This window comes from Panthera pardus, unplaced genomic scaffold (assembly GCF_024362965.1).
Source record: "Panthera pardus isolate Hobbes unplaced genomic scaffold, ASM2436296v1 HiC_scaffold_8, whole genome shotgun sequence".
NCBI classification, from domain to species: Eukaryota; Metazoa; Chordata; class Mammalia; order Carnivora; family Felidae; genus Panthera; species Panthera pardus.
The window spans coordinates 51,319,497-51,341,815 of record NW_026527013.1 but is presented as its reverse complement, the minus strand read 5'-3'; the positions used below and the strand labels follow the sequence as shown (position 1 = coordinate 51,341,815).

General features: G+C 42.3%; 1 long non-coding RNA gene across 2 annotated transcripts in view; it reads left to right on the top strand.

The window, feature by feature from the left end:
• Nucleotides 1-20,919, top strand: part of LOC109254400 (uncharacterized) — a 46,441-nt gene extending 25,522 nt beyond the window's left edge. The window contains exon 6 of one of the 2 annotated variants that reach the window (XR_008420359.1): nt 20,719-20,919. This is a non-coding gene — a long non-coding RNA (uncharacterized LOC109254400). Of the gene's footprint in view, nt 1-8,177; nt 8,406-20,718 lie in introns of those variants that run through there. The other variant, XR_008420360.1, reaches the window with a different exon arrangement.
• Nucleotides 20,920-22,319: the final 1,400 nt, after the last annotated feature.

Genomic DNA, 22,319 nt, shown 5'->3' with positions numbered 1-22,319 from the left:
GTGGCCAGGCAAGGTCCTAGGGAAATTTATGGCAGAAACATTTCCCCATTTCTGGGTCAGGAAATGATAGCACACGGATGGAATTTACAATGGGAGTGTGAATGGAGTGGCCCCACCCAGGCAGCCCAGCAAAGGCCCCTTTTACTGGCTCTATTCAAATATAATGAGTGCTCCCCAGGCTCTCCTGGCTGACTGCTTTTTCTTTTTCCTCGATTGCTTTCACTTTTTCACAGAGGACTGCCCCGCTTGTGGTCCACTTGGGACTGGGGTGAGCCTTGATTTGGCAGGAGAAAGGAAGAAGTACACGGTGGCCTACAAAATTGAATTGCTCTGCCTCCCTGGCCCCTTTCCTTGAATAATAGGCCTTTGTGCTTTGAAATGTAGGGAAGTCCCAGTTTCTCAGGCTTTAAAAAAAAAAAGCAAACCTTCCTAAAACCTCTTCTCCTGCCTTAAGATGCTTAGCAGGGAGTAGTTAAGGGGCAGAACAGTTATTAAATCAAATGTTTCTTTAATAGTTTTAGAAATTGTTAGGATAGCTGATTTCTAAACAAATATATTCTGTGCGTTCCTTCAGATGGACAAAAATATTGGCTCAACTTAAAAATCCAGCTTAAAAAAAATCATATGAAACAAATCTCTACATTAAAAAAAAAAAGCCCGAAAAAGTATTTTTGGCTCTAGCCAGTGACCCACTTTTATGAAATATTTGACAAAGCAAAATTGTATTACCAGAGAGGAATTCAGACAGCCTTTGGAGTCTGTTGAAATGGGTTTTTGATAATAGGCGTGACTTATTTTAATTTTTAATTTTAATTTTTTAATTTTAATTTTTTTATTATTTTTTAAATATGAAATTTATTGTCAAATTGGTTTCCATACAACACCCAGTGCTCATCCCAACAGGTGCCCTCCTCAATGCCCATCACCCGCTTTCCCCTCCCTCCCACCCCCCATCAACCCTCAGTTTATTCTCAGTTTTTAAGAGTCTCTTATGGTTTGGCTCCCTCCCTCTCTCTCTCTTTTTTTTTTCCTTCCCCTCCCCCATGGTCTTCTATTAAGTTTCTCAGAATCCACATAAGAGTGAAAACATATGGTATCTGTCTTTCTCTGTATGACTTATTTCACTTAGCATCACACTCTCTAGTTCCATCCGCGTTACTACAAAAGGCCATATTTCATTCTTTCTCATTGCCATGTAGTACTCCATTGTGTATATAAACCACAATTTCTTTATCCATTCATCAGTTGATGGACATTTAGGCTCTTTCCATACTTTGGCTATTGTTGAGAGTGCTGCTATAAACATTGGGGTACAAGTGCCCCTGTGCATCAGTACTCCTGTATCCCTTAGGTAAATTCCTAGCAGTGCTATTGCTGGGTCATAGGGTAGAACTATTTTTAATTTTTTGAGGAACCTCCACCCTGTTTTCCAGAGTGGCTGCACCAGTTTGCATTCCCAAATTTTTAATTTTTAATTTTTTTGTCCCCGTTCTCCTGCCTTCCTCCTACCAGCCTAGGCATGATTCAGATCATTCCATCTTATAACTGAGCCAATGAACCAACGTGAGTTTGCTCCTTGGTGAGTCACAGATACACTAGGTGGAACTGTCACCCAAAGTAAACTTTATTTGCATCAAATAAGGAGATCACGGTGGGGGGTGGGGGGGTTGGCGAATGACTTCCAAAGCAGTGACTCCTTGAGCAAGGGTGAATGGGTTCCTTATTTAGGCTTAAGATGAATATTTACATAAGGGAGACTTGTCATGGTATGTAGATGCAGTCATAAGGAGGCACCTGCGCCTTCAGGAAACATGCCTATACATACGTTGTGTTATGTAAATAAAGCTGTGGTCCTTCTTGGATGGAGATTTTAGTATTACAATGAGGTAAAGGTAGTTGTCAGTCATTCTAGAGGTCACTTGGTGGTCCATCTGCATAGGCATGAGTCTAGGGTTACTCTGAAACGGGTCTGGGTGGTCTGGGCCAGCTGGAGGTCTTGTCAGGATTGCCACTATTATTTGAGGGGTGGTTTTGGGTTCCATTTGCCTGAGTTAAGAGATAAGCTAGAAAGAAGAGCTTAAGGAAAAAATGTGGGACAAAGGTCGACGAGTACAAGCAGGTGGGCAGCAAAGGTCAGGTCTCGGGGTCTAGCTGGTGACACTGTTTTCCTTTCACTAATTTTATCCTTCTGTTTCAAAAGTGTATGTTAATAATAGCATTCCATCCTTTTTTTTTTATCCTGAAAACAAATTATATTGAAAAATCATTACCATCATTTAGACCCACATGTGTTTCAGTGGTTTAAGTATATTTGAACATCTTTGATTTTCATTTTATTATAAAAGATATGATTTCACCATTTATGTTTTTGAATTTTATGGAATGTGGCAGAAGCTTTGATATTCTTTAATCAAGGACTATTATTTGTCTCTTTGGCTGGGGTACTGGAGGCCAGGCTCTGGAGCTAAACTTGGAGTAAGAGGTTATTATCTGCCCCTCCAACAGCCATTTTCCTTTCTTCAGATTCTAGCCCATATTTGTGTTTTCTCCTCTCAGCAGGTGTTGTCTGTGAGCACCACTCCCAACTCTTGATCTCCATCTGGCCAATCAAATTATCAAATCCTTTGTCCCACCCCCCAGCATGAGGTTAGGTGAAAACCACAGTGATTTCTTTAGGGATGGGCCACATAATGCAGTCATAACCAATGAAATACAGCCAAGGCTTTTCTGGGATTGGCTGGAGAGAGGCAGGTGCCCTCCTTCCATTGGTTCTTACATCTGGGAAAAGGTGGGACTGGAGGTGCAGCAGCCAGTTTGATACCCTGAAGGGAAAGCCTGAAGTTGGGGCAGAGGCTGGGGACCTTTGAAGAGCCCAAGGATGAATGAAACCAACCCAGCTGAAGATAGAGCTAAGCAATGGAGAAAAATTCAGTCCCAGTGACATAATTTGAGTCCTGTGCCTGAGTCCAGCCCCCTACCATTAGAATGTTTAGTTCTTCAACAAAGCTCCTTAGTTGCTTAAGCAGATCAGGACGGATTTTCTATTGGTTGCTTTTTTAGTGGTTTTTAGTTGTTTTTTTAGTGGTTTTTTCCAGACAGGTCTGGAGTCCAAAGGTGCTAGGAATTTGCCAAGACACAGCTCCAGGTGTTGAGGATGAGGCTTGAATTTGGTCATCAGAACTGGGCCTCAATGCCAGGCCCCCTTCCCAACCCCACCCCACCTGGTGGAGGGGGAGGGGTGACTCAGTGTTGGTTTCTGTAGAGGGAGGCTATGTCCTTGCCGTCTCAGGTCAAGTCTGTCCTGGGAACTAGGAGCAGGACTGGACTTGGAGGTGGCAGACCACAACCCTTCAGTTGTTTTGAGAGAAGAGGGAGGTTGGGCACATATTGTCAAAGGCTATAGTAAAACAGAAACTTCATGCTGTGTTACAGCTCTTCATTTCATGGACCCTTTATTCTCTCCAGGGAATGTGTCTTTACTTTGGATCTCTGCTGCAAACATCTTCCCACCCTCTTGTGGTCTGCTGAACTTCTACAACTGGGTTAGACAACTCCCCTCAGTGTTCTTGTAGGCTCTTTTATGTAATGGGCATCACATTTATCATCCTGTATTTTTTAGAAATGTGACCATATTTGGAGGTATGGCTTTTATTTTTTTATTTTTTATTTTTTAATGTTTATTTATTTTTGAGATAAAGAGAGACAGAGTGCAAGCAGGGGAGGGGCAGAGAGAGGGGGACATAGAATCTGGAGCAGGCTCCAGGCTCTTAGTTGTCAGCACAAAGCCCAATGTGGGGCTTGAACTCATGAACTGTGAGATCATGACCTGAGCTGAAGTCGGATGCTTAACTGACTGAGCCACCCAGGCACCCAGGTGACAATTTTTGTTTATCTGTTTTGAGAGAGAGAGAATGAAAGCGAGTGAGCATGAGTATGGGGAGGGACAGAGAGAGAAGAGAGAGAATCCCAAGCAGGCTTTACTACACTCAGTGTGGGGCTTGATCCCATGACCATGAGATCATGACCAAGAGCTGCCTGCGTAACCAACTGAGCCACCCAGGCTCAGTGATGACAGTTGCCCCAGTGGTGACAATTTTTAATGGACTGATGAGGGAAGTCTTCATGGGAAGGTGGCATTTAAGTAGAATTGAAGGAGTTGAGTGAACAAGCCATGTGGATATCTGGGGGAAATACTTTCCAGGTGAATGGAACAGCAAGTGCAAAGGCCCTGAGGTGGGGGCTTGGTGTGACTGAGGAACAGCAAGGCAGCCATTGTGGGTGGAGTGGAGTAAGCACCAAGGAGAGGAATAGCAGTTGAGGTCAGCATGGAATTGCAGGAAAATAAGGATCAGAGCTATTTCAGTTCTTTACTGCTGCATAAGGAACCACTTTAAAACTTAGTGATTTAGGGGTGCCTGGGTGGCTCAGTTGGTTAAGCGTCCAACTTCAGCTCAGGTCATGATCTCATGGTCCATGAGTTTGAACCCCACGTCAGGCTCTGTGTTGACAGAGCCTGGAGCCTGCTTCAGATTCTTTGTCTCTCTCTCTGCCCCTACCCTGCTTATGCTCTGTCTCTCTCTCAAAAATAAATAAACATTAAAAAAAATTTAAAAAATTAAAAAAATTAAAAAAAAACCTTAGTGGTTTAACATAATTTATTATTTCTCATGATTTTGTGGTTTGATTAGGTAATTATTCTCTTGGTCTCATCTGAGGGCCCTTTTGTGCCTGCTAGGCAGAATGCTAGGATGGCTGGGCCTCTCTCCTGATGTGGTTCCTCATCATTCATGTGTCTTGCTGAACCTTCTTATGTGGCAACAGGGTACCAAAAGGGAGCATTCCAAGGGGACAAGCCCCGGTGTGCAAGTGCTTATCTAGCCCCACTTTCATCACATTTGCTCATCTAGTATTGGCCAGAGGACCCATATAGCCAAGACCAGAGTCAGTTTAGAAAGGGACCACATGAATACCAGGGTGCAAGATTCAGTGGGGCCACCCATGGAGGTTCAGGGATCCTTGTTTCTAAATCTGTTGGAAGAGTGGGACAAGGGTGTACATGATTGATGGGCTCTGAGGTTGGACTTGAATAGAGGACAGAGCCCAGGTCAAGAATGTTGACCACATTCCTGTGATCTAGTTGACTAGCTTTGTCCTTTGGTAGAGCCAGGGAATCACTGGAGAAGACTGTAGTTCCCCACTGTTTCCATCAGCCTCCACTTCCATTCATATAAACAATTGGTATCATCTCAGTTGTATTTAAGGTACTTTGCAAACACAGTTTCATGACAAGTCCCCAAACTCGATTTCCAACTAGACTGCTGCCTTTAAGCTGCACCTAGGTAGGAATTTTGGGTCTAACTGACCCTATAAATAAAAGGAAATGAGAACTGGTGAATCCATCAGGTGAACAAATGCCATTCACCTGAATTTGAAAGGAAGAGAGATGAAACTACAAGGAAATGGTAGTTTGCCAACATGATTGTTTACTGATTCATACAGCAAATATTTGGAGAGTACCTACTGTGTGTTAGGCATATGCTGTTACCATCATTTAAAAAAGACTGCAGAGAGGACTTGTAGAGGGGACCCTGAAATCTATGCCTTGAGTCTCATTTAATAATTGGCTCTCAGTGATACCTTTGTCAGGTATTCATAGAAAATCTTTTATTTTTTAATTTTTTTAAATGTTTATTTTTGAGAGAGGGAGCATGAACAGGGGAGGGGCAGAGGGAGGGACAGAGGATCAGAAGTGGGCTCTGCGCTGACAGTAGTGGGCCCTACATGGGGCTTGAACTCATGAACTGAACTGTGAGATCATGACCTGAGCTGAAGTCAGACGCTTAAGCGACTGAGCCTCCCAGGCGCCCCCATGAAAAATCTTTTAGACAGTCTTCCCTGAATTGTAGTTTCCTTTTATCTCCTTACTGTCCATAGCCTTTGGAATCATTTCAGTGCTTTTTTTGATTATTATTATTTTTTTAAGTTTTAAAAAATTTATTTATTTTGGGAGAGAGAGAGCAAGTAGGGGAGGGGCAGAGAGAGAATTCTAAGCAGGCTTCGCACTCTCAGCACAGATCCCATCATGGGCTGGAACCCACCAACCGTCAGATCACGATCTGAGCCAAAATCAAGAGTCAGATGCTTAACCGTCTGAGCCACCCAAGCGCCTGATTGTTTTTTTCTTTAAAAATTTTTTTTTAAGTTTATTTATTTTTGAGAGAGAGAGAGAGAGACAAACAGAATGTGAGCAGGGGAGGGGCAGAGAGAGAGGGAGACAAAGAATCCGAAGCAGGTTCCAGGCTCTGAGCTGTCAGCACAGAGCCTGACGTGGGGCTTGAACTCATGAGCTGTGAGATCATGACCTGAGCCAAAGTCGGACGCTTAACTGACTGAGCCACCCAGGTGCCCCATTTTGTTTTTCAAATTAAAAATTACTTTATAAACTTTTTTCTTGATTTTATAAATGATATAAGCTTGTTGAAAAATATCCAAACACATAGACAAGTGAAAGAAAAGATAAATTTTTTTTTGAAATTCTATTCAGAAGACACTACTGTTAACATTTTTGTGATCTGCCTTCAGGCATCCTTCAGTGAATACACATGCATGATGCAATAAATAGGATCATGCTGTAACCTGAGTTTTTAAAAATCCCATTTTGTGAACGTGCAAATTTGTTCAATCCCACATTGAAGGATATTTAAGTTTTCCAGTTTTGCAACTAAGATTAGTAATTTTTTTGATTCTCTGACTTCACACCTGCCCCTGCAGTTTTTCTGTTTTCTTTGTTTGGAAGATACTTCTACTTTGCCAAAGATACCGTCTATGTAGGCTGTGTGTGTGTGTGTGTGTGTGTGTGTGTGTGTGTGTGTGTGTGTCTTGGCAGTTTTGATCATTGATGAACATTTTGTTGAGGACCTCAAATAGGAGCTTCTGAATGGTTTTCAGGTAATGTATGATAAGTTTTAAAGGCCTCCTTTGGGGCATCTGGCTGTTTCATTTAGTAGAGCATGCAACCCTTGGTCTTGGGGTTGTGAGTTCAAGCCCATGTTGGGTGTAGAGCCTACTTAAAAACATAATAAAGGACTTTTTCCATCTTTTCCTTACATGTAGCCTATATTTGGCTAACTAAAACACCTCCTGAATAGTTGTGTGGAGGGTTCCTGGGCTGGCCATCTCCTTCCACACTGTTGAGTTGAATTGTGTGTAACCATGGTTACCAAGCTTGCTACCATTACGTCCTTAAAGTGCTTTTCCAGCCCCCGTGACCCCTGGCTTGCCTGTGTGTTCAGAGGTTAAACTACCTCCAGAAGTTTGGTGCCCTGGCTGTGGGTGGTGAGGGTATGTGTGTGGGAAGAGTGAGGTGGGCAGTGATAGAAGCTAGCTGGGACTGTGTGGGCTTCTGCCCCACTTCTTGGCCCTCTTCACCCCTGAGACTTAATTGTGAGCAGTGCACTACCATTGTAACACTTGTCACATTGTGTACTAATCTTTTGTTATGTGACTGCCTCCCTGCCTGTGGCTACGAGCTTCCCAAGGAGAGAGACCTTTCCTATTGGTGTGTGTCACCCAAGTATCCTGTGCAGTACCTGGGAAATATTTGTTAAATGAATGAACAAATTGAGTGATTGTCTGAGTGAGTGAGTGAAAAAAATGCAAGACAAATCCTGATATTACAGCCAGACCATTTTTGGGTGCTCAGTATGGGGAAAGAAGAGGGAGGTGGGGAAGGCCAAGGCATGGAGGAACACAGCCTTAAGTATGTGGGCTTTGGAGTGAGAAAGCCAGGGCTCAAATCTGGGCCGGGCTACCTACCAGTTGTATAACCTTGGGCAGGTCACTCAACTTTTCTGCACTTAACTTTCCTTATATATTATAAAAGGATTATTTCAAGTAACAGATTGATTCAATAAATATTTATTGAGTACAATGTGCTAGACACTATTCTAGGTGTTGGGGAACCAGCAGGGAGCACAGTCTTTTGTGGCAGCCATAGAATCACGCTGCTCGGAGCAACTTTAAGAAAGGGGTGCAGTTAGCACCTGTGAGGGGTGTAGTTAGCTTCAGCCTCCCTCCCCTGCTCCACTGTGTTCATGCTGAGGCTGTGGTGAGGGTCGTAGGGCACTGCAGCCTGGGCTTTTCTCAACCAATCCTTCCTTCCCTCTGTCTCTCCATAGGTGTCACACCTGCATCAGGGTTGGAGGCACACCTGCCTATTCCTGCTCCTTCCCCCTTTATCCTTCTCATATGTTTCTTCCAAGAATTCCCCTGCATGTCTAATTCTGTTTTGGCATCTGCTACCTGGAAGGCCCAAACCAATAGCTTTGTTCTCAAGAACCTTACCCAACAGAAGTCAAACAAAACATATCTCTGAATGTTGTTGTGAGGATGAAGGAGATGATGTTTGAGAACGGCTTAGCAATAGGCCGGCACCCAATAAGAGCTCAAAGATGTGCATTGTTGTTGCTGTTATTGTTATCTTCACTGATTTTGTTGCCGAGGTGAGCAGGTGGAAAATGGTATCTTTCAGGTATCAGTTTCGTGAGTTGGTTTAACCCAGTGGACTGCACCTGACCCCAGGGAATTCTTCAGAGTTTCTTCAGGAATAAGAGGCTACAAATAGAAATGGCAAGCCCCAGAAAGATGCTTTGCAGCCTTCAAGGACTGAGCATGGAGATTCCAGAAGAATCTTCTGATTCTAGGAAGGTCCGTGTGTGGAGGGAGAGAAGCCTAAACAGTAGGCTTTGAGCTCTGTTCCTCACTTACAGTAGCAGTTGCCACTCACTGAAGCTTGGAGGGAGAGCCATGGGGCAGAACATGGTGAACATGAGGATAAGAGTATGGAGTCAGGCTGCCCAGATTCAAATCCCAGACCTGCCACTTACTCCCTATCTCCCATGCTTCTTATGTAATTTAAGGTAATAAAGATAGAATGGTCAGCATAAAGTGTCTGAACACAGTTAGTCTCCTTCCTTTCTCCCACAACGTTTTCATTCCATTATCCTTGGAATAGTTAACGTGAGTGTAACTTCTTTGGGTTGGCAAATTATGGCTGGTGCCTGGGCTGAGTCCCTGTCCTGATTCTCTGTGGATTATTGGGAAGAAGAGGAAAGTCTCACAAAAGAAAGGAGGGAGGGCCTTTGGGCACGGAAGAGGAATAGGGCTTTTTCCCTGGACTAGTATTTATTGAGGAGGCACCATGTGCCGGCCCCTCTCCTGGGTGCTGGGTTTATGAAGGTGATTAGGACCCAGACACCATTCCTAAGGAGTTCAGATACCAACTTGGAAGCAGACAAACGAGTATGTAAATAGTGCACTGGGTCCCATGACAAGGCAGACACACAGAGTTTGGGAGCATGTGACCATGGGTATAACTGTTTTTGACATTTCTCCCCTCCCAGAGTGGGTGACACTTCCATGGCTCCTAGATTTTTTTATAGCGTACAGGCATACTGTTGGTATTCACTCTTAATTAATATGCATAATATTAGAACAGGGCCTATCATGTAAAAAAATCCTCAAAAAGTGTTAAATTAATGGGCATAAAGCTTCAATTATGCACTATGAGTAAGTTCTAGAGGTCTGCCCTACAACATAATGCTTATAGTTGACAATATGGCACTGTATTGTGCACTTAAACATCTGTTAAGAGAGTAGATTTTTTTTTTTTAAGTTTGAGAGAGGGAGAGAGAGAGTGCACAAGCTGGGGAGAGGGACAGAGGATGAGAGAGAGAATCCTAAGCAGGCTCCCCGGTTGCAGGGCTCGATCCCAGGACCCAGGGATCATGACCTGAGCCGAAATTGAGTCAGATGTTTAACCAACTGAGCCACCCAGGTGCCCCAAGAGAATAGATCTTATTTTAAGTGTTGTTACATTAAAAACAAAACAAAACAAAACCAAATCAAAACAAAAAAAAAGTGAAGGAAAAAATAGAGGATATGCTACAGCTCATGAGTGCCCAGAACAAATATATGACTTCTAAAATTTATCATGTACTATTCACTGCATTTCAAAGTGAAAAACTGTGGGAGAAAGAAAGTGTCAGCTATTGCAAATATATTTTTTGAAAGTTTATTTATTTATTTTTGAAAGAGGGAGAGCACAAGCAGGGGAGGGGCAGAGAGAGAGGGGGGGAACAGAGGATCTGAAGCAGCCTCTGTGCTGACAGCAGGGAGCCCGATGTGGGGCTTGAACCCATGAACTGTGAGATCATGACCTGAGCCGAAGTCAGAAGATACACTGACTGAGCCAACCAGGCGCCCCTCAGCTATTATAAAGGTTACCATCCTTGATTGTTGTTTACTGTCTTTTACCGACCAGAATTCTGAGGTTCTGAAAGGTGAAGCCCCTTGCCTGGGATCACACAGCTGAGTATGGGCGTCTTAGTTACTAGCAACCACGTCTCTGGAGTTCCAGCCTACTGCTCTGGGACATTCTCAGAGTGGCTCACTAGGTGGCGCTCTTCCCCCGGGAGAGGAACTGACCAAGGCCCCAGCCATAGACTAGCCTTTTCTCATTAGAACCTAGCACTCTAGAGCAAACAGGGATTTAGAGAGACAGAGGAATAAAGGTCTGGAAGTATGTCTCTGTGCCCAGAGTCATCCACGGTCACAGGGTGGTACTGGGGCAGTGTCCTAGTTGGCTCAATTCCAAATCTCCTTTGTTTCCCATGTGGCATCCCTTGCCCACATCCCTATAGCTGCTTCTGGACCCTTTCTTACAGAGCTAGGTGCTTCCCTGTTGGGCAGTTGCTATGCTCTGCTATCTGGGTGTGGAGAAGGTATTTAGAAACTGGGCAGGGGTTTGAGGCAGGCTGGTGGACCCCACCCCCTGGCCATTTCTTATCCTTTTCTAGAGTCCTTCAGGGGCAGTATGTGTACTGCTCAGGGCAGAGACCCTGGAACCATATCACCCTTTGTCCAAACTCTCATCCTCATCCTCCTTTTACCAGCTGTGTGCCTTGGGCAACTGGTGAACCTCTCTGTCTCATTTTCCCATCTATAAAATGGGAATAATAGAATACCTATCATATAGGGTCTTTGTGAGGATTGAGTTAAGATATGGAAAGCACTTAAAATAGCTATAAGCATGTGGTAAGAGCTATAGAAGTGTTTGGTCTCAGTATTATAATTCACTAGCATCCTTCAGGGATTTAAGAGTTTACGCAAGAATGCCAATAAATGTCATCATACTCCTCACCTATTCAGTCATCCTGTAATATGCTTTTCATAATAATGACTGCCATCTACTTGCAGTTATGCTGTGCAGTAGGCTAAACCTAGGATTTCAATATCTCAGTTAATCCACAGAACAACCGTATGTTACTATTCCCAGCGCAGGGTTGAGGCTTTGATAGGACTAAGTCGTTTACCTAGGATCACACAGAAAGCAACAGACCTGGGACTCAAGCTCAGACCTGTCTGATGAAGCTTTTTACCACTACACCATTGTACCTTCTATTCAAGTCATTTACAAACACCAAAACTAGCCCCCAGAGGAGCCCCAGGCATCAGCTATGCTCACAGTGCAGAAGTCATCCTTCTCTGGGGTGAGGTTTCTTATCACTCTTATCCTGGGAGACAAAGGGGCAGATTTCATAGATGCCTCCCTACTCCCCTGCAAAGACACAACATGCTTTGACTGACAAAGAGGCCTCTTTAGATTAGAGGTGAATTAGCCATGCAGCCTTCAAGGGCCATCTTCCCCCATCCTGTTTATTCTGAAGCTTGCAGGCTTGGCTCTTACTTGGGCAGGTGGGGAGCCTTAGTCTCAGGCACGTGAGTTCACTTGAGTTCTAGGCGGTCCAGGATGTAACACAAGCTCTCAGTGACTCAGGCCAGCCTATCTGGGATTTTTCCTCTCTTGGCATGTGAGAGAGTCTGTACAGCGTTGACATCTTTTAGCCAAGAAAGAAACAGCAGGCACCAACCTACAATTGCAGAATCATAGAATGTCAGGGCTGGAAGGAACCATTGGATGTGGAAATAAGCATCCTGAGGAGGGAGGGGTTTTGCTTTGGATCACATCAAGCAGGAAGGACAGTGGCCAGATTTAAGCCTTTACTTGTCCTTTAGTACCCTTCCCACGACCCTCAGCATCCAGGAATACTGAGAAGAGGCCTGAGTTGGGATGAGGGTGGTGGCAATGTGCATTCCGTCTACTGAGCATATGTGCATTCAGCCAGTTGACTTTCTCTTGAGAGCGTATGTGATGATCCTCTATAAGTTTCTAAGCCCCAGCACTATTGGCATTTAGGGCTGGCTAATTCCTTGTTGTGGGAGCTGTTCTGTGCATTGTCTGATGTTTAGCAGCATCTTCAGTCTCTACCCACTAGATGCCAGTAGCAGACCCCCGTTTTGTGACAACCAAAAATGTCTCCAGGCATTGCCAAATGTCCCCTGAGGACCAAAATTGTTCCCCTTCCTGCTCTCCACTCCTGTTGAAAACCAGTGCTCTAAAAGCCGGCTCTTCCCTTCCAGAAAGATGTATCAAGAGCCTGCTATGAGCTATGCTGTGCTGGCACATGATTCAAGCAGGGGCTCTGTCCTTAAAGAACGTAGAGACTAGCTGTGAAGACAAGGCCGCACAGGTGGCAAAGTTTGGGAAGCCCCTCCACAGAGACAAGAAGTAGGTACTCTGAGGAGCACAGGGGCAGACCACACTGACTGGGGAGATCCAAGAAAGCTTCAGGTAAGGACGTGGGGATTTTCTAGGCAGACAGAGCAAGTGAGGGACATTCCAGGCAGAAAGAATGGAATGTACGAAGGTAAAGAGTTGTGAGGTGTGACGTGCTGCGGGAAAAAGTATTTTAGTGTGACTGTCCTCTAGAGTGCATCTGGGAAGTAGTGGGGGAGGAGGCTGGAGAGAGGCAGTAGGGATGATGATAATGACGACAGTTCACACATATTAAGCACTACTATATGCCAGATACTGCTCCAAGTGTCTTGCATGTATTGTGTCTTAATCTTCACAACAATCCTTTAAGAAGCTACTATTATTACTTCTACAGATGGGGAAAATGATGCACAGAGAGATTAGGTAATTCGCCCAAGTCACACAGCTTGGGAAGGTTATGGAAGTTTGGTTATGCTTATACCAAGGGTTTTAAGTAGAGCAATATCGTTGTCCGTGTCTCAGTTACCTTTTGCTTCATAACAAACCACTCCAAACTTTCTGGTTTAACCAACACCATTTTATTACATCTCATGATCCTGTGAGCTGGTTGGGGTTCACGTGGGTGGTTCTTCTATGGATCTGGCTCTGGGTCTCTCATCAGTAGCAGTGAGACAGTGGCCGGGGCTGAAGTTTGGGACTGGATGTCTGGCACATTGGTATTTCTTCATGTGGCTTCTCTATTACTCTTTGTCCTTGTGGGCCTTTCCTCGTGACCTCTCTCCAACAGAGTAGCCTGTTCTTGGTGGCTCAGGAGCTGCCAAGCCCTCTTAATGTCTGTACTCAGGATGTCACTTCCTTTGTATTGAACTGGTCAAACTCATCACAGGCACAGCCCAGATTCATGGGGAGGGAACAGGGGGTTCATCTCTGGTGGGATGATCGGCCTGTGTGTATAGGGAGGGTTGTGAGGCCATTTTTGGATACTAGATATCACAGCCACATTTTTATTCCAGAAGGGATATTCTGGTAGCATTGTGGACATGAATTGAAGAGGGCAAAACTAAAGATTTGAAGATGAATTATTAAGTCATAATAGCTTTGATAATTTTGGTTTAGTCGGTCACTTAGCATCTGTCTTTGCTTCTGTACTGTGGAAAGACCAGAGTAATTGTCTTTTTTTTTATGTTTATATATTTTTGAGAGTGAGAGAGACAGAATATGAACAGGGGAGGGGCAGAGAGAGAGGGAGACACAGAATCCAAAGCAGGCTCCAGACTCCGAGCTGTCAGCACAGAGCCCGACGCGAGGCTCAAACTCACAAGCCATGGGATCATGACCTGAGCCAAAGTCAGACGCTTAACCAACTGAGCCACCCAGGTGCCCCGATTGTCTTTAATAATAATAACATAATAATCATGCCAGCATACATTTATTGAGTACCTACTATATGCCAAGCACTATGATAGTACCTTTCTAGATGATTTAATCCTCACAATGATCTCATGAGGTATATATATCCCTACCTATTCCTATACTGGATAGCATAAACAATTTATTTTCTTATAGTTCTGGAGGCTGGAAGTCTAAGATAAGGTGTTGACAGGGTTGTTTTCTTTTAAGGCCTCCCTCTTTGGCTTGCAGATGACCATCTTCTTCCTTTGTCCTAGCAAGGTCTTTCTTCTGTGGGTACCTGTGTCCTAATCTCCTGTTCTTATAAGAACATCAGTCATATTGGATTAGGGCCCACCCTTATGACCTTTTACCTTAATTACCTCTTTAAAGACCCCCATCTCAAAATACAGTCACATTCTGAGGTACACATTTTGAGAGAACACAATTTAGCCCATAGAATCAAGAAATTAGCATATACTCATGTAGTTAATAGGTGGAAAGCCGAGTTTGACCTGAGTCTGATTTTGTGCTTCTTTATTAACTACTCCTTATACTGTTACCCACAACTGTGTTCAGTTCTTGTCTCAAGAGAAAAATAGCAAGGTAGAGGAAGATACCAAACCTGCTTAGCTTTGCATTTAGGATCTATCTGTTTGTAACGTGAGCAGACATTGAATTCCAGTTACGTGTTCTGTTTCCTTCACCTATAGCTCTATCATAGTGATCTTTTTGGAAGGACATTGAAGGGTGACATATCCTGACAGAATCATAAATGAGAGTGATAATAGTGATCACTAATACTTGATGAATGTGTGCCAGATAGAATGCTAAGTGCTTTACATGCATTATTTAATTCTCACAGCGATCCTATTAGAAAGGTACTATTGTTATGTTTCCTATTTTACATATGGGGAAGTTAGGAGAGTAGTGAGTTAACCTGTCTAAATCTACCCTACTAATAGAAAGTGACAGGTCAGGCTGAGCACTCAGGAAATCTGAATCTAGAACCTGCACTTTTAGCTATTATGTTTCCATATTGACTCTGAGAACCTGGTGAAGAATAAATCTAAACCATTCCCACAAAAATAATCTAAGCCAGAGAAGACTCCTTAGGCCATAATTTTTCTAAAAGTTTTCAGTTTCAACTATCAAGATACTTATTGCTATGTATCAAAATAAAATACTGATACTACTACTTCTTGATTTATTAATTTTAGAAATCACCTTGTAAGTTGCTGTTATGAGATAAAAATGTCTGTCTGTTACTTCCTCCCTATCCTTTCCTATAAACTTCTATAGTCAAAGGATAATTTTTGTTAAAACAATATTTATTGATTATTATGTTATATAATTGTTATCCACTGCAAAGCCAAAATGTGTGTTGTGATTATATTTCCTTCTTTGTATAACTTTTTGTTTTTCCTGGAGTTGATGTTTTTTTGTTCATTTTATTTGCATTATTTCCAATGTATCTGTCCTTTTCTTTGCTGTCAGAGCATTCATGGCCTATGAGTAGTTTTTCATACTCAAATGGATATACTTTCTAGAGCTTTCTGGAGACCTCCTGAAATGTAGGATTTTTGTCTATACCTCTAGTATAGACAAGTTTTTCATTAGGCCTTACACCTAGTTGTTATTCTGGGAATTCCCTTTGCTTCTTCTTCTTCTTTTTTTTAATGTTTATTTTTGAGAGAGAGACAGAGACAGTGCATGAGTGGAGGAGTTGTTGAGAGTAAGGGAGACACAGAATCCAAAGCAGGCTCCAGGCTCTGAGCTGTTAGCACAGAGTCCAGTGTAGGGCTTGAACCTGCGAACTGTGAGATCATGACCTGAGCCAAAGTTGGATGCTTAACTGACTGAGCCACCCAGGCGCCCCTTTTTGCTTCTTTTTTATATTGGAAACTCTGTTTCCTGGCTTTCATATCTTATTTTACTTCCTTGTTCTGGTTTCTGTTGCTTTCTTCTTCTTTTATTTTTATTTTTATTTGAGAGAGAGAGAAAGAGAGAGAGAGAGCACATGTATGAGTGGGATAGAAGGGCAGAGGGAGAGAGAGAGAGAGTATTTTTTTTAAGTTTTATTTATTTATTTTGAGAGAGAGAACAAGCAGGGGAGGGGCAGAGAGAGAGAGAGAGTCCCAAGCACAGAGCCTGTCAGCACAGAGCCTGACACGGGGCTCAATCCCATGAACCATGAGATGATGACCTGATCTGAAACCAAGAGTCAGATGCTTACCAGCTGAGCCACCCAGGTGTCCTGAGAGAGAGACTCTTAAGCAGGCTCCATGCCCAGTGCAGAGCCTGACATGGGGGCTCTATCCTATAACTCTGGGATCATGACCTGAGCCAAAATCATGAGTCGGATGCTCAGATGACTGAGCCACCCAGGCACCCCTGGTTTCTGTTGCGTTCTAAGAGAGGGTACATGGAGATACATTTTTTTAAAGTCCTTGCTAATCTGAAAATATCTTTTTTCCTAATCTTACTCTGGATTTGCAGCTTGGCTATATAGAACTTAGGTTGCAAATCATTTTCCCTTGAAGGCATACTCCACTGTGTTCTTAGCTTCCAAGGTCATTTTTGAGAAGTCCAATACCATTTAAAATCCTGTTCCTTTGTATGTGACTTATGTATCTGGACACTCCTAGTTCTTCTGTGTGTCCCTGGTATGCTAAAACATGGCATTGGTCTTTTTTCATTCATTGTGCTTTCAACTGGAGACTCATGTCCTTCAGTTCCAGGAAATTCTTCTTAAATTATTTCTTCTATAATCTTTTCTTCCTCTGCTTTCTTATTTGGGCATTGAATTCACTTGAGTCTCTGAGTCTTTTATCCTTACATTATCCCAATTATTTTTCATAATTTTGCCTTTTTACTACTTCTAACCTATTACCTTTTTAATATTAACCATCATTTCTGTTTTCAAGGGCTCTTTTTGTTTTTTGTAATACCTTTTTTTTTTTTAAATTGATGAATGCAATATCTTCACTTATCTTTCTTGGTGTATTATAATTTTTATATGAACCTTTCTTCTGTTTCTGGCATCATCTATTTCTTCCTGGTTCAATTTTTTTTTCTTCATTTGTCTTGTTCTCTGTATTTCATGATGGAGGCTTTCCTCAAATGTTTGGTAATGCTTAGTTATCACTTGATATTTTAGGGTAAGGCAAAAAACCTAGCCCTGTGTACACAGGTAGAGCTTATCATTGTTGGGTTTTTGGTGGGAATCTTTCTGTTTTGTTAGGGGCGTCCCAGATGTCACTACCTATGGTTGTCTTTTCCTGACACAGTTCAGTTTTTTTTTTATGAGAAGAATCCTTCATCTTCTGCCTAGGGTTTACATGCTTTGCCTGTATTTTGGGAGCAGTCAAGGAACAAGATTGGGGGTCCCATTGCTCAGGATGCACTCTTACTGAGTCTCCCCATTTTCAGACCCTACCTCACTCCTGCTGGCTACTCTGCCACTTGTACAGGAAGCTAGCACCTCCCCAGGGCAGATTTCCCAGGGATTAAGCTTCCCTTTTTCTGCCTGGGTGAGGGATCGCTGCTTGGCTGTTGGGACAGGGGAGGTTTCCAGCCCTCATCTCTACCCCGGCCCATCCCTCCATCTCAGACTGAATTGTTCAGAGCTTTTGTGGGGCAAATCAGTTTCCTTTTCATCTGTGACCCCTGCCCCCCCCCCCCCCCCCCGCTAAGACAGTTACCATCCTTCCATCTGCTTTCCATCTTTTAAAAATGAATAGAACAAACGCCAATAAGCACATGCGAAGCTGCTCCACATCACTAATTATTAGGGAAATGCAAATAAAAACCACAATGAGATACCACTTCACACCAAGAAGGATGGCTATATATCAAAACAAAACAAAAACAAAAACAACAAGTTTGGGGTGGATGTGGAGAAGTTGGAACACTTCCACACTGCTGGATGTACAATGGTGCAGCTGCTGCAGAAAACAGTCCAACGGTTCCTCGAAAAGTTAAACATAGAATCAACATTTGGTTCAGCGATCCCACTTCTGGGTATATACACAAAAGTTTTGGAAGCAGGGACTCAAATAAATATTTATATGCCAATATTCATGGCAATGTCGTTCACAACAGCCAAAAGGTGGAAACAACCAAATCATCTACTGACGAATGGATAAACAAAGTGTGGTATATCCATATGACAGAGTATTATTCAGCCTCAAAAAAGAATGAAATTCTGTCAATTATACCTCAATAAAGCTGAAAATAAAATATAATCTGAGTTAGTATGGGGGGAAGGGAATAAAATTCTGATTCATGCTACAACATGGATGAACCTTAAAGACATTATGTTAAGTACAATAACTCAGACACAACAGGACAAATATTGGTTTCATTTATATTATGTATCTAGACTAGTCAGATTCATAAGAGACAAAAAATAGAATAGTGTTAACCATGGCAGAGGGGAGGAGGGAATAGTGAGTTGTTTAATTGGTACAGAGTTTCAGTTTGAGAAGATGAAAATGTTCTGGAGATAGATAGTGGGGATGGTTGCATAACAAAGTGAATGTACTTACCGTCATTGAACTTTATGTTTAAATATGATTAAAATGGTAAGTTTTATGTTATATATATTTTACCATAATAAAAAAAAAATGGAAATCACTTGCCTACTTTGGTTTCATTTCCTTTTTTTTTTTGGTCTGTGTGAACTGTTTAAAAGAAAACAACAGGCCCAAAATGGAGTCACTTATGTTAACTTCCCATGTCAGCAAACCAGACTTAATACCTAACCTAACTGCAATTTAAACCCCTCCAGAAATGTTGCCTTTAACGAGTCAACGTGGAATCTCCTGATCAGCACTAGAAAATTTACTGATAAGCTCCTTCCATTCCCCTTAGGAGGACGACCTTGCCTAAAACAATACATTCTTTGCTAATAATTTTTTTCTTCTCCCTCTATGCCTTAAAAAACAAAACAAAACAAAACAAAAAAAACCTTTCCTTTTCTGTAGCTCAGTAGAGTTTCTTTCTGTTTGCTAGATGGGCTGCTGCCTGATTCATGAATCATTCAAGAAAGCCGATTTGATCTTTTTAATTACTCAGTTGAATTTTTGTTGTTTAACAGGATATATTCCTTTTTAATTTCTTTTTTAAACTTTATTTATTTATTTATTTTGACAGAGACAGAGAGACAGCGTGAGTAGGGGAGGGGCAGAGAGAGAGAGAGAGAGAGAGAGAACCCTAAGCAGGCTCTGCACCAAGAGTGCACTAAGACTCTTCGTGCAGAGCCTCACATGGGGCTTGAATCCACAAAACCGTGAGACCATGACCTGAGCCAAAACCGAGAGTTGGACTCTTAACCAACTGAGCTACCCAGGAGCCCCTCTTTTTCAATTTCTTTACTGTCATTTTAGTGGAGTCTCAGGAAAAAGAGACAATAAATGTGGGTGGTCAATCCACCATGTATAACTAATTTCCCTCAAGTATTTTTTTCAGTTTGGTATATGGATAACACTGTGCTAGAGAGTATAAATGATTGGTTTCCATGTCAAAAAAGGAAAAAGTAGCTGGCACAATACTCCTTTTAGACTTGTATGCTATCAAATACAGTTTGGGCTCTGAGGTCACTAGAGGAGGAAGAAAATGGATTTGCAGCAATATTTAATATATTTGCTGTCATTTTGGACTATAGCCCTAAGTTGCCATAGCAACAGACCAGAGCAGGAACTTCATTAGAGGAGGAACTCCTTGGATTTTAACCATGTTATTCAATCAGGCATGAATGATGAGGTAGACCATCACATGGCACCCATAAGATCTTTTACTTTGATAAGGTGCATAATTAGCTAAATCTAATAAGTCTTTGGAACAAGTAAAACAACAACCTAAAACCTTGCTTTTTGCGTCTTTTCTAGAGTCATCAGTAGTCAAAAGATGTCCTTGGAATTTCTTTGGTGGAATTATCCAAAGCATTGCTAGCAATAATATTTGAGCATCTCATTCATCAGCAAATGGCAGGAAAGGACCCCAAAAGATTAATGATGGGTAGCAGCTTACTGTTACTGGCATTTTGAAAGAAGAAGCCTGACATAAGCAAGGCCATAAAAATAAAGAAATTATAATAGTCAAGTTTTAGGTCTTTGTCACAGGTGAATAGGGAGCTATTTCTTGGAGGGAAGAAGGGCACATTCTTACACACACACACAGCACACACACTTGGAAAAGCTTCAATAGCAATTTCAGTGCAACAAGTAGTGAGTCCATATTGCTAAGAGAATTCAGAATAAAATGTGATCAGAATCAGGTAGGGGTGGAGTGGTGGTAATTACTACCACGAATGGACTCCAGGAGGACAAAAGCTTTAAGTAGAGTTTTGGAAAAAGAATCACTCTTTTTTTCAAAAAAAATTTTTTTAACGTTTATTTTATTTTTGAGACAGAGAGAGACAGAGCATGAACGGGGGAGGGTCAGAGAAAGAGGGAGACACAGAATCTGAGACAGGCTCCAGGCTCTGAGCAGTCAGCACAGAGCCCGACACGGGGCTCGAACTCACATACCGAGAGATCGTGACCTGAGCCAAAGTCGGACGCTTAACCAACTGAGCCACCCAGGCGCCCCGGGAAAAGAATCACTCTTGAGGACTTTCTGATTCATTAAGATCTTACCATCACTGCAAATACTCAGTTTGTCTGCTTGTGATTCAGTCAGACTCATTTCAAACATTTCCCCCTTACCAGCCTTCCAGGAGGCACCAGAGAGAGCAATCCATTGGAATCATATCCTAGTGAACTTACTCAGGCAAGTTATTTTCAAGACTTTTTACCAATGCTGGAAATCAATTGTTTTGTTGACTCTGCAAATATTCTTTCATTGTGTTGTTCTGCCCTGGATACAATTGTAATTGTGGTATAGTCAAACATGTAAATGAAATAAATAGCTTTTTTCTGTTTTTGTTTTGTTTTGTTTTGTTTTGTTTTGGGTGGGAAGGAGGGCAGTTGGCCAATTCTAAATCTCTGAGCAAGGTACTGTATGGTTTACAAGAAGGGCCAAATGTAGCCCCTTCATGCTCTTAAGGGACAACAATAGGAGAAATGACAGAAGACAATCAGTGATTAATTACCAAATGAGTGATAGATACCAGGTGGTCCTAACCTGAGCTTCTCAGCCCCACAAAGGTAATGAGGGGGACATTTGTGGGGACAATGTGGGGACAATGAGGGAGGGGTGTCTGTGAGCTATTTTCAGTACTTCAAAAAGACTAACCAAAAAAGCTCATATTTACCAGAGATTAGATGCAAAGGCTAATTAAACTAAAACATCAGGTTTCTTTGCTCTGGGCTAGAATTGTATCAACTCAGTATAGAAACACCAGTTACCCCATGCTGACTGGAAGCTCTGACTGACAGTTAACCTTGCTTTAACAAAACACGAGAAAACAAATTATTATTTGATAAGTGTGTTCTGATTGATAGACAAAAAGTATTTCAAAGCATAGGACTTGTGAAGGGAGGATAAATGTTTGCTTTGGGTGAAAAGACTGAGAATTGGTGAGATAGACAAGAAGTGACTAGGGGAAGTTTAATGTGGATAGAGAGGGCAGGAAAGGAGGGTCACTTGAACAGGGCTGTAGAAGATTGTAGGATTCGTCTGCATAGTGGCTCCCAAAGTTGGTCTGCACTCACAGCATCAGCACCACCTGGAAACTTCTTGGGCTTCACCTGCTGACTCAGAAACTGGGGATGAGTCCCAGTCATCTGGTCTCACAGGTCCTTCAGATGATTCTGACATATGCTGCAGTTTGAGAACCACAGATCTATAACATCCTTTCCCAAAGTTAAAGGATCAGTGGAGTAGGAGATGATTCTTTTTAATTTTTTTTTATTAAAACTTTTTTTTAAATTTTTAATGTTTATTTATTTTTGAGAGAGAGAGAGACAGAGTACAAGTGGGGGAGGAGCAGAGAGAGAGACACACACACACAGAGAATCCGAAGCAGTCTCCAGGCTCCAAGTTATCAGCACAGAGCCCGATGTGGGGCTCGAACCCACAAACTGTGAGATCATGACCTGAACCAAAGTCAGACGCTTAACCGACTGAGCCACCCAGGCACCCCTAGAATAGAAGATGATTCTAAGAGATACGTATTCAGCCTTAAACAAAATGAATCACTATTGGAAATCACTATTTCTAATCTCTTGTGCCTTTTGATAACATCACAGAAAAATATTCATTCTGATCCTAGTAGGTCTTTAATTTTTTTTTTTAAGTAAGCTCTATGCCCAGTGTGGGGCTTGAGCTCATGACTTTGAGATCAAGAGTTGCATGCTGTACCAAACGA